The 18,506-nt window shown below is 45.5% G+C and overlaps 1 protein-coding gene and 1 pseudogene across 1 annotated transcript in view; one reads left to right on the top strand and one right to left on the bottom strand.

Moving 5' to 3' along the window:
* LOC126361173 (uncharacterized) overlaps window positions 1–18,506 on the top strand; it is a 698,690-nt gene that overhangs the window by 274,298 nt on the left and 405,886 nt on the right. The window lies entirely within an intron of this gene.
* Window positions 10,433–10,550, bottom strand: LOC126288346 (5S ribosomal RNA; annotated as a pseudogene).

Genomic DNA, 18,506 nt, shown 5'->3' with positions numbered 1-18,506 from the left:
CGGAGGATTCTTTAGGTACGTCTGTCATTACCCGCCTTCACTATACCACTCGCAGATGGTTTGCGATAGAACGTCTGTCGATGACATCCATTTCAGCACTGATATTTCTAGTCTACTCGTCGTTGCTATTTCGCGAACTATATGTGGAAAGAAGTAATGTGTTACCCAGCTTTTCATCGAACATACGTACGCTTTACTAACTGCTTCAACAGAAGCCGCTCCGTGACGCACAATACTTCTCTTGTAGTGTCTGCCACTGAAGTTGGTTGAGGATCTTCCTAATGCTCTCAGACTTACTAGACAATCCAACGACGAATTGTGCCGCTTTATATCCGATCTTCCATATCTCTTCTATTAATCCAACGTGATAAGTTTCCCAGACCGATGAGCGGTAAGAATAGTTCCAACAGGTGATCTGTGAGCTACAGTTCCCGGGCATCAATTACATTTCCTTAAGGTTTTTCCAATTAATCTCAGCCTGGCATCTCCTTTGCTGGTAATTAGTTTTATATGGATATTCCAATTAAGGTCGATCCTGACGGTTACTCGTAGGTATTTTTGGCTGTTATTGTTTTCAGTGATTTCCTGCCAATAGCATAATCCAAGCAGTAATGAACCTCCTCGTCTGTTTATACTTTACAATTATTTTCGTGCAGATTCAGTTGACAGCCGCTGCACCAAACATCGATATTCTGCAGGACTTAGGTACTTCGCTAATCTTCCGGCGCTGCAGCCTTCCATTAGAAATCAGCATTGTATGGGAATAGTCTTATGGGATACTACGCACAAGGCTCTGCGTCCGTCGCACAGTGTACATATGGACCACGGACGACGACCAATGACCTCCACGGTCTGCGACGAGGCATGGATCTACATCAGAGCGTCGCTTACTCGTGGTTTCACGGTCCTTCAACCAATGTCCACATGAGCTCACGACAGCAGCATGTGAACAACCAACAACATTTACCGTTCCGAACATGCTCGTTCCCTGGTGCCCTCTGTCAAGTAGCTTATGCCAGTGGATTTCCCCCTTTGCCGTGCAAATCGTCGTTAGAGTGATTCCCCAGGCCACTGGCCTCTTCTGAACAGGTTCGACCTATCTGATAGCTGGTGTAGTGTTTTACCCGAAGTAATTGCCTGCTAATTTTGGTCGTATAAGCTTTTCTCGTCCGCAGTTCGTGGTCTTGCGGTAGCGTTCTCGCTTCCCGCGCACGATTCCCGGCGGGTTCAGGGATTTTTCGTGCCTCGAGATGACTGGATGTTGTTGTGTCGTCTTCATCATTATTCATCCCCATGGCAAACCAGCTCCACTAGGACCTTGCTCAGTAAAGCGGTGCGGGTCTCCCGCATCATCCCCTACGCCCCTCGGAGTATGGGACCTCATCATCATCAAGCTTTTCTCTGAACTTCTGGTGATTCCCTTGTCTTCTCACGTGACAAGATTCTCCATACGTCTGTGCTTTGCTTGTACAAATGTTTCACAATTTGTATTACAAATTTCTAGGGATTGTAGTAGAGATAGTAGGTACAGTTTTGACAAGGACCCTATGTGCGGGAATATACCCTTTGGATATAATGCAGTGCGATCTCATTTCACCGTATTCCGCGACATTCTGTGAAGTGTATCCTTACCAATGTCGCTTATTTCGTGTGTAATGGGCTAACGGAGTTCTGCAGCTGTCAGTGATCTGTTCTTGTACACTCGACTTATAAGATAACCCCCCCCCCTCCTCCCCCACAAGAAAAAAAAACCCAGAGGCGTGTGGCACGATTTTTTGTGGTTATTCTGTCACCAAAGGAATTGGTTATAAGTTACATCAAAGCCTTAGACGTGTGACACGTTGCTTTATGTTGGAAATAACCTTCTGTACGTTCGATGTCGTCTACCTGCTTCACAAATGTTTTGAAATGCTCGTATAAACTGTAGAGCCTATGGTAGTATCAAATAACATGGGGCAACAATCCTTGAAGCCGATACCACGCATCTCACTACTTTTCATGATGCTGTGGTGCATCGTGGATGTTGTGGTGGGGAATATCTGCTGTTTTGCATGTTGATGTAACGTGACAGATGAAAGCATGCTTTCATCTGTAAACCAAGTTATGGAGAGAATATCTGGACGTTGAGTAAGAAACCCCTCAAACCACTGACAGGAACGCATTTTTTCTGACGATACGTTTCTTGCAATGCTTGCTTCATACATTCTGTATGGTCGCAATGCCAGTTTCATCGTAGCTCTCCGATATGTGCCACATGAAGTGCCTGTCTCCTTCCTCAATGGACGCAATGATTTCCAGGGATAGTTCTCCAAGCGTCTTCATTATTAGTAACCTCTGCCTTCAGTTGTGCTTTCTATTTACCACTTTCACTGTTTAGTACACCAGTTGTCTCCAGCTTCCTTACAATCGATAAAATTGTTGCCTTTGTTGGCACACAGCACGCGTTCAGTTCTCTCTGGAATGCATGTTAGGTTATAACCAATGAGTCTGTCTTCCAATGTGTTTTCACAAAAAAGAAAAAAAGAAAATGCGGCTTATACCGGACAAAAGACCTGATGCGCTGAAACAAAAATCAACTTGCCAACTGCTCCTGATTCTCCCACAGCTATTGGGACCATTAAAACAAATTTCCCATTTATAAGAGCTTTCGGAAGGGAATTATGACCCATTGAAATTGTTCAGGTTTATATACACACTATGTGATCAAAAGTATCTGGGCACCTGGCTGAAAATGACTTAAAAGTTCGTGGCGCCCTCCATCGGAAATTCGGAAATGCTGGAATTCAATATGGTGATGCCCACCTTTTGCCTTAACGACAGCTTCCACTCTTGCAGGCATACTTTTACGTTCAGTTAGGTGCTGGAAGGTTTCTTGGGGAATGGCAGCCCACTCTTCATGGAGAGCTGGACTGAGGAGAGGTATCGATGTCGGTCGGTGAGGCCTGACACGAAATCGGTGTTCCAAAACGTCCCAAAGGTGTTCTGTAGAACTCAGGTCAGGACTATGTGCAGGCCAGTCCATTACAAAAAATGTTCAAATGTGTGTGAATTCCTAAGGGACCAAACTGCTGAGGCCATCGATCCCTAGACTTACACACTACTTAAACTAACTAACTTATGCTACGAACAAAACACACACACACACACACACACACACACACACACACACACACACATGTCCGAGGGGGGACTCAAACCTCCCGCAGGAGGGGCCGCGCAATCTGAGTCCATTGCAGGGATGTTATTGTCGTGTAACCACTCCGCCACAGCCTTGTATTATGAACCGGTGCTCGATCGTGTTGAAAGATGCAAACGCCAACCCCACATTGATCTTCAATAGTGGGAAGCAAGAATGTGCTTAAAACATCGATGTAGGCCTGTGCTGTGATAGTGCCACGCAAAACAACAAGGGGTGCAAGCCGCCCCCATGAGAAGCACGACCACGCCATAACATCACCGCCTCTTAATTTTACTGTTAGCACTACACACGCTGGCAGATTACGTTCACCGGACATTCGACATACCCACATCCTGCAATCGGATCGACTCATTGTGTACCGTAATTCGTCACTCCACACAACATTTTTCAACTGTTTAATCGTACATTGCTTACGCTCCTTACACCAAGCCAGTCGTCGTTTGGCATTTACCGGCGTGATGTGTGGCTTATGAGCAGAAGGTTAACCGTGAAATCCAAGTTTTCTCACCTCCCGCCTAACTGTCATAGTACTTGAAGTGGATTCTGATGCAGTTTGGAATTCCTGTGTGATGGTCTGGATAGATGTCTGCCTATTACACATTACGTCCGTCTTCAACTGTCGGCGGTCTCTGACAGTTAACAGAGAAGGTCGACCTGTACGCTATTGTGCTGTACGTGTCCCTTTACGTTTCCACTTCATTACGACATCCGAAACAGTGGACCTAGGGATGTTTGGGAGTGTGGTAATCTCGCGTACAGACGTATGTCACAAGTGACACACAATTACCTGACGACGTTCGAAGTCCGTGAGTTCCGCGGAGCGCCCCATTCTGCTCTCACGATGTCTAATGACTACTGACGTCGCTGATATGGAGTACCGGGCAGTAGGTGGCAAGCCATTGCACCTAATATGAAAGACATATGTTGTGGGGGTGTCCGGATACTTTTGATCACATAGTGTAGATCGCCCTGTGTAAGTTTGAAAGTCGGATCACTCTCAAATCTCCCGCTTCACGATACGCACACAAACTGAGAAGCGAGCTCCGTCATCAGTCCATGCTGTATTTGTGATAACATCCATTCTCGTCGGACTAAACAACGGTTAAGGGAATCTGGTACACTTTCAACGAGGAGAGTTGACTGTGATGCTTCAGTGGTGCGCCGTACTCCCGATTTCGAGGAAAACGACCTTCATCACTTAGAACCCAGCAACGAGTACACGAAATATTGCCCATGCCATGGGCTCCTGTAGAGCTTACAAAATTAGAGCTCATTTTCTCCGCTATGTGCACTCCGTGAAGCGGAACACTTGAAAGTGACCCGATCTTCAAACTCATTTTACATCCAAACCGTACATTTCCGAACATGGGTTTCTCATCAAAACTTTACCTATTAAGTCCCCTCTACAACCGTCACAAGCCTCTAATATGAATTGTAAAACACTCTGGATGTTTTCTTCTGCGTCACGCGACCGCAACGCCACCAGACGATATTCAGTCTCGAGGTGGGAAGTGGTCATAAAGGTTACAGCTAATCATTCGTTAGTGTTTATTACTCGGCCGTTACTTCTTGCACTGTGAATAAGTGGACAAGGAATTTTGATTCGCATATACAGTGCGAGGTATCATTTTCCTGATACCATGGAGGTGAGACGGGGTGATTTGTGCAATACTTTTAAGTCGTGAAGACTCCAAAAATACACTCCTGGAAATGGAAAAAAGAACACAGTGACACCGGTGTGTCAGACCCACCATACTTGCTTCGGACACTGCGAGAGGGCTGTACAAGCAATGATCACACGCACGGCACAGCGGACACACCAGGAACCGCGGTGTTGGCCGTCGAATGGCGCTAGCTGCGCAGCATTTGTGCACCGCCGCCGTCAGTGTCAGCCAGTTCGCCGTGGCATACGGAGCTCCATCGCAGTCTTTAACACTGGTAGCATGCCGCGACAGCGTGGACGTGAACCGTATGTGCAGTTGACGGACTTTGAGCGAGGGCGTATAGTGGGCATGCGGGAGGCCGGGTGGACGTACCGCCGAATTGCTCAACACGTGGGGCGTGAGGTCTCCACAGTACATCGATGTTGTCGCCAGTGGTCGGCGGAAGGTGCACGTACCCGTCGACCTGGGATCGGACCGCAGCGACGCACGGATGCACGTCAAGACCGTAGGATCCTACGCAGTGCCTTAGGGGACCGCATCGCCACTTCCCAGCAAATTAGGAACACGGTTGCTCCTGGGGTATCGGCGAGGACCATTCGCAACCGTCTCCATGAAGCTGGGCTACGGTCCCGCACACCGTTAGGCCGTCTTCCGCTCACGCCCCAACATCGTGCAGCTCGCCTCCAGTGGTGTCGCGACAGGCGTGAATGGAGGGACGAATGGAGACGTGTCGTCTTCAGCGATGAGAGTCGCTTCTGCCTTGGTGCCAATGATGGTCGTATGCGTGTTTGGCGCCGTGCAGGTGAGCGCCACAATCAGGACTGCATACGACCGAGGCACACAGGGCCAACACCCGGCATCATGGTGTGGGGAGCGATCTCCTACACTGGCCGTACACCTCTGGTGATCGTCGAGGGGACACTGAATAGCGCACGGTACATCCAAACCGTCATCGAACCCATCGTTCTACCATTCCTAGACCGGCAAGGGAACTTGCTGTTCCAACAGGACAATGCACGTCCGCATGTATCCCGTGCCACCCAACGTGCTCTAGAAGGTGTAAGTCAACTACCCTGGCCAGCAAGATCTCCGGATCTGTCCCCCATTGAGCATGTTTGGGACTGGATGAAGCGTCGTCTCACGCGGTCTGCACGTCCAGCACGCACGCTGGTCCAACTGAGGCGCCAGGTGGAAATGGCATGGCAAGTCGTTCCACAGGACTACATCCAGCATCTCTACGATCGACTCCATGGGAGAATAGCAGGCTGCATTCTACATCTACATCTACATCTACATCCGTACTCCGCAAGCCACCTGACGGTGTGTGGCGGAGGGTACCCTGAGTATCTCTATCGGTTCTCCCTTCTATTCCAGTCTCGTATTGTACGTGGAAAGAAGGATTGTCGGTATGCTTCTGTGTGGGCTCTAATCTCTCTGATTTTATCCTCATGGTCTCTTCGCGAGATATACGTAGGAGGGAGCAATATACTGCTTGACTCTTCGGTGAAGGTATGTTCTCGAAACTTTAACAAAAGCCCGTACCGAGCTACTGAGCGTCTCTCCTGCAGAGTCTTCCACTGGAGTTTATCTATCATCTCCGTAACGCTTTCGCAATTACTAAATGATCCTGTAACGAAGCGCGCTGCTCTCCGTTGGATCTTCTCTATCTCTTCTATCAACCCTACCTGGTGCGGATCCCACACTGCTGAGCAGTATTCAAGCATTGGGCGAACAAGCGTACTGTAACCTACTTCCTTTGTTGTCGGATTGCATTTCCTTAGGATTCTTCCAATGAATCTCAGTCTGGCATCTGCTTTACCGACGATCAACTTCATATGATCATTCCATTTTAAATCACTCCTAATGCGTACTCCCAGATAATTTATGGAATTAACTGCTTCCAGTTGCTGACCTGCTATTTTGTAGCTAAATGATAAGGGACCTATCTTTCTATGTATTCGCATCACATTACACTTGTCTACATTGAGATTCAATTGCCATTCCGTGCACCATGCGTCAATTCGCTGCAGATCCTCCTGCATTTCAGTACAATTTTCCATTGTTGCAACCTCTCGATACACCACTGCATCATCTGCAAAAAGCCTCAGTGAACTTCCGATGTCATCCACCAGGTCATTTATGTATATTGTGAATAGCAACGGTCCTATGACACTCCCCTGCGGCACACCTGAAATCACTCTTACTTCGGAAGACTTCTCTCCATTGAGAATGACATGCTGCGTTCTGTTATCTAGGAACTCCTCAATCCAATCACACAATTGATCTGATAGTCCGTATGCTCTTACTTTGTTCATTAAACGACTGTGGGGAACTGTGTCAAACGCCTTGCGGAAGTCAAGAAACACGGCATCTACCTGTGAACCCGTGTCTAAGGCCCTCTGAGTCTCGTGGACGAATAGCGCGAGCTGGGTTTCACACGATCGTCTTTTTCGAAACCCATGCTGATTCCTACAGAGTAGATTTTTAGTCTCCAGAAAAGACATTATACTCGAACATAATACGTGTTCCAAAATTCTACAACTGATCGACGTTAGAGATATAGGTCTATAGTTCTGCACATCTGTTCGACGTCCCTTCTTGAGAACGGGGATGACCTGTGCCCTTTTCCAATCCTTTGGAACGCTTCGCTCTTCTAGAGACCTACGGTACACCGCTGCAAGAAGGGGGGCAAGTTCCTTCGCGTACTCTGTGTAAAATCGAACTGGTATCCCATCAGGACCAGCGGCCTTTCCTCTTTTGAGCGATTTTAATTGTTTCTCTATCCCTCTGTCGTCTACTTCGATATCTACCATTTTGTCAACTGTGCGACAATCTAGAGAAGGAAGCACAGTGCAGTCTTCCTCTGTGAAACAGCTTTGGAAGAAGACATTTAGTAATTCGGCCTTTAGTCTGTCATCCTCTGTTTCAGTACCATTTTGGTCACAGAGTGTCTGGACATTTTGTTTTGATCCACCTACCGCTTTGACATAGGACCAAAATTTCTTAGGATTTTCTGCCAAGTCAGTACATAGAACTTTACTTTCGAATTCATTGAAAGCCTCTCGCATAGCCCTCCTCACACTACATTTCACTTCGCGTAATTTTTGTTTGTCTGCAAGGCTTTGGCTATGTTTATGTTTGCTGTGAAGTTCCCTTTGCTTCCGCAGCAGTTTTCTAACTCGGTTGTTGTACCACGGTGGCTCTTTTCCATCTCTTACGATCTTGCTTGGCACATACTCATCTAACGCATATTGTACCATGGTTTTGAACTTTGTCCACTGATCCTCAACACTATCTGCACTTGAGACAAAACTTTTGTGTTGAGCCGTCAGGTACTCTGTAATCTGCTTTTTGTCACTTTTGCTAAACAGAAAAATCTTCCTACCTTTTTTAATATTTCTATTTACGGCTGAAATCATCGACGCAGTAACCGCTTTATGGTCGCTGATTCCCTGTTCTGCATTAACTGATTCAAATAGTTCGGGTCTGTTTGTCACCAGAAGGTCTAATATATTATCGCCACGAGTCGGTTTTCTGTTTAACTGCTCAAGGTAGTTTTCAGATAAAGCACTTAAAAATATTTCACTGGATTCTTTGTCCCTGCCACCCGTTATGAACGTTTGAGTCTCCCAGTCTATATCCGGCAAATTAAAATCTCCACCCAGAACTATAACATGGTGGGGAAATCTACTCGAAATATTTTCCAAATTATTCTTCAGGTGCTGAGCCACAACAGCTACTGAGCCCGGGGGCCTATAGAGACATCCAATTACCATGTCTGAGCCTGCTTTAACCGTGACCTTCACCCAAATCATTTCACAATTCGAATCTCCGTCAATTTCCTTCGATACTATTGCACTTCTTATCGCTATAAACACGCCTCCCCCTTCACTGTCCAGCCTATCTCTGCGGTATACATTCCAATCCGAGTTTAGGATTTCATTACTGTTTACGTCTGGTTTCAGCCAACTTTCTGTTCCTAGTACTATATGGGCGTTGTGACCGTTTGTTAATGAGAGCAGTTCTGGGACCTTTCTATAGACGCTCCTGCAGTTTACTATTAGCACATTAATATTGTTATTCCTTGTTGCATTTTGCCTACTCCTGTCTTGCCGCGTCTCAGGAGGCGTCTTGTCGGGCCTAGGGAGGGAATTCTCTAACCTAAAAAAACCCTATGTGCACTCCACACGTACTCCGCTACCCTCGTAGCCGCTTCCGGCGTGTAGTGCACGCCTGACCTATTCAGGGGGACCCTACATTTCTCCACCCGATAGCGGAGGTCGAGAAATTTGCACCCCAGCTCTCCGCAGAATCGTCTGAGCCTCTGGTTTAAGCCTTCCACTCGGCTCCAAACCAGAGGACCGCGATCGGTTCTCGGAACGATACTACAAATAGTTAGCTCTGATTCCACCCCGCGAGCGAGGCTTTCCACCTTCACCAACTCCGCCAACCGCCTGTACGAACTGAGGATGACCTCTGAACCCAGACGGCAAGAGTCATTGGTGCCGACATGAGCAACAATTTGCAGTCGGGTGCACCCAGTGCTCTCTATCGCCGCCGGTAGGGCCTCCTCCACATCTCGGATGAGACCCCCCGGCAGGCAGACAGAGTGAACACTGGCCTTCTTCCCCGACCTTTCCGCTATTTCCCTAAGGGGCTCCATCACCCGCCTAACGTTGGAGCTCCCAATAACTAATAAACCCCTCCCCCCGTGTGCCTGCTCGGACCTTGCTGAAGGAGCAGCCACATGTCCACTCACAGGCAGAGCGAAAGGTGGATATACACTGTACTACTGCCAACATTGTAAATGCTCTGTTGCCTGTGTCTATGTGCCTGTGGTTCTGTTAGTGTGATCATGTGATGTATCTGACCCCAGGAATGCGTCAATAAAGTTTCCCCTTCCTGGGACAATGAATTCACGGCGTTCTTATTTCAATTTCCAGGAGTGTATATATAAAAAAGAAAGAGTTACGATGTCGTCGTGAGATGCCAATGAAATAGGCTGTGACGTGACAACTACTGAATTTCATTCACCATAAACGATGTTTTTCGAAAGCTTGAAATTGTGTCAATAATGATTTAAAGAGTATTGTACAAGTTAATACTTGTAGCTGTTCAGCATGAAGTGTTTTAGGGATTTATTCCCACATCCAAGTGCTTTGGGAATTTATATTAGCATTGTATGTGCTGTCTGCGTGTGTGGTGTTCTGTTTCAAGACTGCAGGGCAAGATAATCAAACAACATACACGCAGACATCACATTCCCAAAGACCTTGAAAATGGAAATAAATTTTTAAAACGTGTAAACGTAACTTGTAGCGTATCTTCGTGTTTAAACCATACCCACTACTATTAAATAAAAAAAAAACACTCCGTCTTCAGGCCACAAGTGACCCATTGGGACCATCCGACGGCCGTTTCATCCTAAGATGAGGATGCGGATAAGAGGGGCGTGTGGTCAGCACACCACTCTCCCGGTCGTGACGATGGTTTTCTTTGCCCAGAGCTGCTACCATTCGGTCGAGTAGCTCCCCAATTGGCATCACGAGGCTGAGTGAACCACGAAAAATGACAACAGCGCATGGCAGCCCAGATGGTGACCCATCCAAGTGCCGGCCACGCCCGACAGCGCTTAACGTCGATGATCTGACGGGAACCGGTGTATCCGCTGCGGCAAGGCCGTTGCCCACTATTCAACAAAGACAGTCAACAAATATTCGAAAACTTTTATCAGTAATTAATGTGTCCTATGTATTAACACATGGGAATACAGCTGGCACCTGGGTTTCCAGATCTGTGTGTTGGGTGTTTGTGCTCCTGTGAAGCTGACAGTTCGAGCGATAACACTCATATCTCAGTATGATACGAACATGGCTCTATTTAATAACAAGGCGTGAAAGTTGATATAAGGATGCGAAAACGTGGTTATCTGTCACGATGCTAATGGGTTCAATTTGTTCGCCGGCTGTCTAATTATCTCTTTAAGTGCTAAACGCTGTCATCACGCAGCATTTCTCGTAGACTTGGGCTCATTAAGCTTCCTCCACACCCACCAACACACACACACACAGAGGGAGACAGAGAGAGAGAGAGAGAGAGAGAGAGAGAGAGAGGGGGGGGGGGAGGGAGACAGAGAGAGAGAGACAGTGGATGGGGCGCTGGGGGAGGGGGGGGGGGGGGAGAGGAGGCAGACTGCATTCCTAACTCTTTTATTGTGGCGGAACAATATGAAGCAATGCTTGCTGGTTCCTGATTCCGTTGAGTTGTTTCTCTGTCATACCGCACATTGAAAACTGAAAGTACATAGGACCTAAGTTGTATCCTAACAGATTACAGAAAAGTTCAGTCTGCCTTTTCACTGTCGTTGACTACATTAGTCTGGAAAAATAACTGCCAGTATAGCAATTGTACGCGCTGCTTGACTGATCGCAAATACGTAACAATGGCAAATTGTGTGTGCGTGCGCGCGCGCGTGCGTGCGTGCGTGCGTGCGTGCGTGTGTGTGTGTGTGGGGGGGGGGGGGGGTGTACGAGGGAGGGAAGGGGGTAAATGTGACAGATTTCATAAACATCATGTTCGTTGCTAGTTCTGACAAAACCAAATGGAATCGGAGCATGAGGCTCTTAGTCGCTTAGTCCTGAGGCTGGAGCATCGCGTCACCTTGCGCCTTAACGCTGAGAATATTGCTACTGTGATTCAGATCTTGATAATGTAAAGTGATACGCATTTGGTATGAGCTAACTGCGTGGGATGGGATGACATGAAGATGTGTACAGAGATGATATGATCACTATTTATGTTATGGTGACGGTGTGAAGACTGCAACGAAACCTTCGATGTGGTGATGGTGCTGATGATGACGACGTGTGTGGGACGAAATGAGATGGTGATGGGACAACGGAACATTGTGAAACAACAACAAAAAAACAACAAATAAATGTATTGATAAACCCCAACAGATAGAGAAAGCTGATGGAGATGGATCCTGGTTGTACACATACGAGAGATGGGAAATAATCTGATCCTTTGACAATACTTGCAGAGTTTGAGATAAGAGAAAATGTCAAATATTGTTCAAACCAGTCACTGTGGGACTCGAAGCGCAAACATTACGAAATAATATGAATTTAGGGACAAATAAATGCCATGAGCGGATTTTAAAGCGCAACAGCACAGCATTAATCCGTGGGCAAGGGTGTTATGGTTGAACAAGGCAGGAGGAGGGGGAAAGACTATTGTTCTTAGACCAATACGAACGAAAGTGTTCAAAAATGGTGCAAATGGCTGTAATCACTATGCGACTTAAAAATAGTTCAAATGGCTCTGAGCACTATGGAACTTAACATCTCAGGTCATCAGTCCCCTAGAACCTAGAACTACTTAAACCTAACCAACCTATGGACATCACACACATCCATGCCCAAGGCAGGATTCGAACCTGCGACCGTAGCAGCCTCGCGGTTCCGGACTGAAGTGCCTAGAACCGCTCGACCACAGTGTCAGATGTCCAAACCAGCAAAATATGAAAAGAGGTAGTGAGGTATGGGGATGGGGCTATGAAAGATACGACGGTTCATCGTCCATCGCGGTTGACAGAAGGGGGTGTCATTTCTACACAGGACAAATGTGCTAGTTCTGCAATATTATAGTTTTTACATAGCACAATTGGCTTAATCGAATTCCCCGAAATATTAGTTTGCCAATTTTTCTGATTTTTTTCTGCGAAAATTTTAATTTGCTGTCATTTTTACATATTTCCAACCGCTTGTGTTAGCGAAAGTGAAGTCATGACAGACAGTCATCATGGTACGGCGGAACTAACCGACATCTGAGATTGCTCCAGAATATACACTAAACTGATTGTAACTGTTACTGTTGAGTATTGCCGCAACAAACTGGAGATGTCAGTTACAATCAGTGTTCTTTTCATCTCCAGTTTAATATGACTGTTAAAACCGCTCAAAATAAGCGATTTCTGAAATAACTGATTTTCGGTTCTTTATTACTGTTACTTCCAGTAATAAACGTAGACTCTGACCAAAGATTCGAAACTTCCAATAAAGGTAAAGGATTAGAAAATCGTAGTCGACATGGTGCAGAAATCGGACTCGTTGTCTCAATCAAAGATTGAGAAGGTGAAGGAGACGGACACGTCAACAGCGAGTGCGAAAGGTCACGAGTTGATGATTTCCCTGCATCGTCACTTTTGCATGGTATCAATTTTTCGCCCTGAAGCGGTCTTATTATCCGAATTTTATAGCACGTCAACAAATTATAGTTATATCAATCACATTTAACTTCCCTTCCAAGGAACGTTGTGGATATTTTCTCCTCATATGACGTCGCAAGTTTGTTGTGCCATCTTCCGTTTTTAATCTTTTAAAGCAAGTGGAGCATTATAATTCATTGCTACGGTACTTCGTAAGATGCTACCAAACTAGGGATGGTACCATTCTGGAATACAGCTGATGTCAGAGGACGGCATCGAGAAACCACCGTACAGACAAGATGGCGGCATGTCTTGCACACTGCACATAACGTGTATCGTGTAATAGATCACGCCATACGGCAACAGGTACTTTATTGCCTCTGCAGAGCTGTACCGATCCTTACATCACGTGTCTGTTGCTAGTTTCTAATTGTAGGTGTTCTTATTAAAGTAGTGCGAATCGCTTTTCCCAATTTCTGTAATAATCCAATATTTTAAAGTAATTGAAATTTAATGAATAAACATTACTAGTTTAATATACAAAAATTTTAGCAGTGCTGGTATGCGAAATTTATATGCCGGTTGTTTCACGTGTTTAGTAGCAAATAATGAAAAAAAAGCCTGTTATAACCGAGATCGAACAAATACCGAAAGATACCTGTTATTCAGAACTAAAATACCGGTATCAATTTTAACCGGTCTGTTTTTCCCAACCGCACAACAAACACGACCTTTAAGGTCTCCACACCACGGTGGTCAGACTGGTCCCTTGTCCTCCACTGTCTCGTACCGCTCCGGCAGTTGTCGGTCTTCTGAGTGACGCCGAAGTCGCAAACAATGGTCAGTGACACTAAGACAGCATCAGCTGTCGTCAAACATAACTTTTTTCCATTTATTTCATCAGCTGCGTCCCTCACACCATCATGAGTGTCATGCGATGTTTTGTGAGAGAAGGTTTCGCGTTGTATACCTACTGTATGCTCTTAGGCCAGCTTCACGTTAAGCGCTGCAGCCTAGTTTTGAGCGCCCCTTGGCTTTACTCGGCTCGGCTCTACGCGCCCCTACATATCCGGAATTAGGGCTGTGAGCCTGTGTGGAGTTGTGTACCTTCCACCACTCACCAGCGCACCGACAGCTGACAGCCGCTGCCCAAGGAGGGGACTGTGCAATCTTCCAATATAACCTCGCTGAAATTCATTTCATTGCACGCGTTGGTGTCGTCTACGGGACCCTGCTGTCTCACTACCCAATACGATACTACACAAGAAGCTACTCTGTTAGGAAGTTCGGTACTTTCAACATGATCTCAGAATTTACGTGATAACTGTGCGCCTTCTTTCGTCTTTACGGCACGACGCTGTGAATTAAGTATGAACGGAAGATGAGGTCAGCCTTGCAATTAAACGTCGGCTTGACCTCTATTATAGGCGACTACTGGTAAAGTGTAGCACGGATGTTAAAACTGTGTGAGAAGGCAAGACTTTTTCTAAATTATCAGAATATATATTTTAATTGGCAGCGTAGTAGCTGGCTCTGACTCTTTTTTTACGTTTACATCTACAGCTGTACTCTAAAAACCACTACGAAGTGTCTGCCAAAAGGTACACCCCATTTTACCATTTGCTGGGACTTCTCCACGTTCCATACAGGTATGGAGTGTGGAAGAATGATTGCTGAAATGCCTCTATGTAAGTTGGAACTAGTCCTGCCTTTTTTTTTCTGTCACTGCGGGAGCGCTGCGTAAAGAGTTGTAGTACGTACCGAGATTCTTCATTTAATAATGGTTCTTGAAACTTTGAAAGAATATTTTTGCGGAAGAATTTGCGCCTTTAGTTAAGCGACTGCCATTGTGGGTCTTTCAACGTATCCTATGGGTCAAATAACCCTGTGATCATACTTTCTTCCTTTCTTTGTCAATGCTGAATACCCCAAGCTGTTATACCTACTGCGTACGTGTCCCAAACAATTGAAAAATACTCTAAGGCGAGTAGAACGGATGTATTGTAACTATTCTCCTTGGTAGACTGTATAATCGCAGTATCCAATAAATGAATCGAAGTCTGCCACGTGCATTACGTGCCAATGAAACTAAGTGATCATTCCACTTCACATCCTTGCACATTGTTTTCTGCCTAGCTGTTTTTATCATTGGCCGATTTCATTTTTAACTCGATATTGTTGTCATTGGAAACTGTTTTCTTTTTTTTTTCGTTTTGTTCTACAGGTTTTTTCAGATTGTACCACCATACGGATAACTGCATCATCGGCAAAAATTCTAAGTTTATTCTTAATACTGTCTGTCAGTTCATTAGTGTGCAACATAAACCGCAATGCCCCCAACACATTTTCTGGGGGAATGCCTGAAGTTAATTTTACATCTGTCGACCACTGTCCATCCAAGATAACACTCCAGTCTCAAATTCCATTTGATCCCCAATATGATCATACTTCCATCAGGCACTGTTGATTTGGCAGTCAGTCAAATGGTTTTCGGAGGTCAAGAAATGCTGCATCTACGTGACTGCCTTGACCCATGCCTTTTGCGATTTCATGTGAGGAAAGTGAGAGTTAGCTTTCGCACAACTTACGTTTTCGGAGCTGGTGGGAGATTCGAGACACATTTGAGATAGGGTTGTACGTCAGATGGGTGTTAGTGGGACTGGACGGTAGTTCTGTGGATCACTCCTGCAACTCTTCTTGTGGACTGGAATCAACTGTGCTCCCCTGCTACTAAAAGGCACTATTTTTTTTAGAGATATTTATTGTGGTTAAAAGAAACGCTAACACAGCCGCAATTCTGTATAAAACCTGATTGTATCGGGCCATGAAGATTTGTTCTGTTGCAGCGCTTTCAGCTGTTTCTCAGCACAACAGACACTAACATCTATATCGCTTATCCTTTCGTTGGGGCTACAATTAAATTGAGATGGTTCTCCTGAATTTTCTTTGTAAAGGTACAGATTTTAGCATTTCTGCTTTAGCTTTGCTACCCTGTATATCAATTACTGTATTATCCGGGAGTCTTTGGACATTGACAGCCTTTATATACGACCAGTATTCTTGAGCGTTTTGTAAGACGTCTTTCGATAAGGGTATGGTACGGTAGTCATCAAAGACTTCCTCCATTGCATGTACGGACAGCCGAAAACGTTTCCTTTAGCGTTCCCCTATCTATAGCCGTATGCATTCTTCAACAGCTATTGTGCAGTAATCGCTGTTGCTTTAGAAGTTTCCTTATTGAGACTTTGTACACTGGAGGTTCCCTTCCACCATGAATTGTTGTACTAGGTACACACTGAGGAGAAAAGTCATTCATAGGACAGCGGTATGCACATATACAGGTGACGGTATTATCGCGCGCACACAAGGTATGAAAGGCAGTGCACTGACGGAGCTGTCATTTGTACTCAGGAGATTAATGTGAAAAGGTTCCCGACGTGATTGTGGCCGCACGAAGGGAATTAACAGATTTTGAGCGCGGAATGGTAGTTGCAGCTAGACGCATGGGACGTTTCATTTCGGAAATCGTAAGTGAATTCGATATTCCGAGAGACAGAGTGTCAAGAGTGTACCGAGAATACCAAGCTTCAGGCATTACCTCTCACCGCGGACAACGCAGTGGCCGACGGTTTTCACTTAACGACTGAGAGCAGCGGCGTTAGCGCTGAGTTGTCAATACAAACAGGCAGGCAACGTATGAAATCAATATGGAACGTACGACGAACGTCCTGTTCGGAAAGTGCGGCGAAATTTCACTTTAATGGGCTATGGCAACAAACGGCCGACACAAATGCTAAGAGCACATCGTCGCCTGCTACGCGTTCTTGGGCTCGATCAGTTGGATCACAGACGACTGGGAATCCGTGGTCTGATCAGATGAATCCCGATTTCAGTTGGTAAGACCAGATGGTAGGGTTCGTGTGTGGCGCACACCTCACGAAGCCATGAACCCAAGTTGTGAACAAGGCACTGTGCAGGCATTCAGTGGCTCCATAATGGTGTGGACTGTGTTTACATGGAATGGATTGGGTTCACTCGTTCTGCTGAACCGACCATTGACTGTAAATGGTTATGTTCTGTAACTTCGAGACCCTTTGCAGCCATTCACAAACTTCATGTTCCCAAACAACAATGTAATGTTGTCAGCGGACCACAATTGTTCACGACTGATTTGAAGAACATTCTGGACAGTTCGAACGAATGATTTGGCCACCCAGATCGCTCGACATGAAGCCCATCGAACATTTATGGGACATAACCGAGAGGTCAGTTCGTGCGCAAAATCGTGCACATGCAACACTTTCACAATTATGAACGGCTATCGAGGCAGCGTGACTCAGTATTTCTTCAGGCGTTTTGTCAAGACTTGTTGAGTCCATGTCACGTCTAGATGCTGCACTACGCCTGGCAAAAGGAGGTCCGACACGCTACCTGGCAGTACCTCATGACAGAATTTACGGCAACGTGCGCTTCAATATATGTTTGGCTGCCGAAATAGCTTGTTCAACATAATTCCTCGTGGTTCACGCAATATTAGCAGTGAGAGTGCCACGAATAATGTGAAATGCCGTAGCTTTTGACTATTACAAAACCTTGAAAATTTAAGGATGACAGTATGATAGTGTGAGTGATGAGAAGGTTTGAGTATGAGAATTTGTTAGTGGTCAACGTGATATAATTCTGAAGCCTTTTACTTTATTACTAGATCTTCTATTGAGTGTCTCGTAGTGTTGTTTTAATTAATTTATACGATGTTTCATTAGTTTTAAGCACACACGTTAAAGAAAACTATCTATAAGCGGTAATAACCCGGCTGTCAATGAGGACCACATCAGACATTGAGCATAAGCTTGCTTTTACTATCGTCCATGAATTCTGCATATAAATGTGGTTCTCCTTCTCGTCTTAAAAAGTGGTAACCTTTCCTATGTCCATTTGTGCGTTATTGAAATCGATGATCGAAGAAGAGTGTTCCAACAGTGTGTAAACTAGAGAGTTCGGAAAATAAATAACTTACGTTTTACATTTTGTCTGTAGATCTTCCTTGCCTCAGAGCTGGAAAGAGAGGGACGGACACACACACACACACACACACACACACACACACACACACACACACACACACACACACAGAAAGAGAGAGAGTGTTAAAACTGCAACAAACGTGATGGAAGCAACATCATTACCACCTATATACTCGTATACGTGATGTATACGACGCACACAAGATGAGGCTCTTAGATGACCAATGTTAGAAGTTGTTCATCCCATTTCCCCTATAATGTGTATGTCATTAGAGTAAAGTATCTGAAAAGGAGTTAGGTAAGAATGAGTAAAAGTGAAGTGGCGTACAGAGAGGATAAGTTTTATTATTGCCGTTCACCGTATGGTAGCATATATGCAATGTGATAATTCTTTTACAAGTAAAAAATAC

The sequence above is a fragment of the Schistocerca gregaria genome, chromosome 1, assembly GCF_023897955.1.
Source record: "Schistocerca gregaria isolate iqSchGreg1 chromosome 1, iqSchGreg1.2, whole genome shotgun sequence".
In the NCBI taxonomy this organism is placed as follows: Eukaryota; Metazoa; Arthropoda; class Insecta; order Orthoptera; family Acrididae; genus Schistocerca; species Schistocerca gregaria.
The sequence above is the reverse complement of the archived record's forward strand: the minus strand, read 5'-3'. Positions and strand labels throughout refer to the sequence as shown.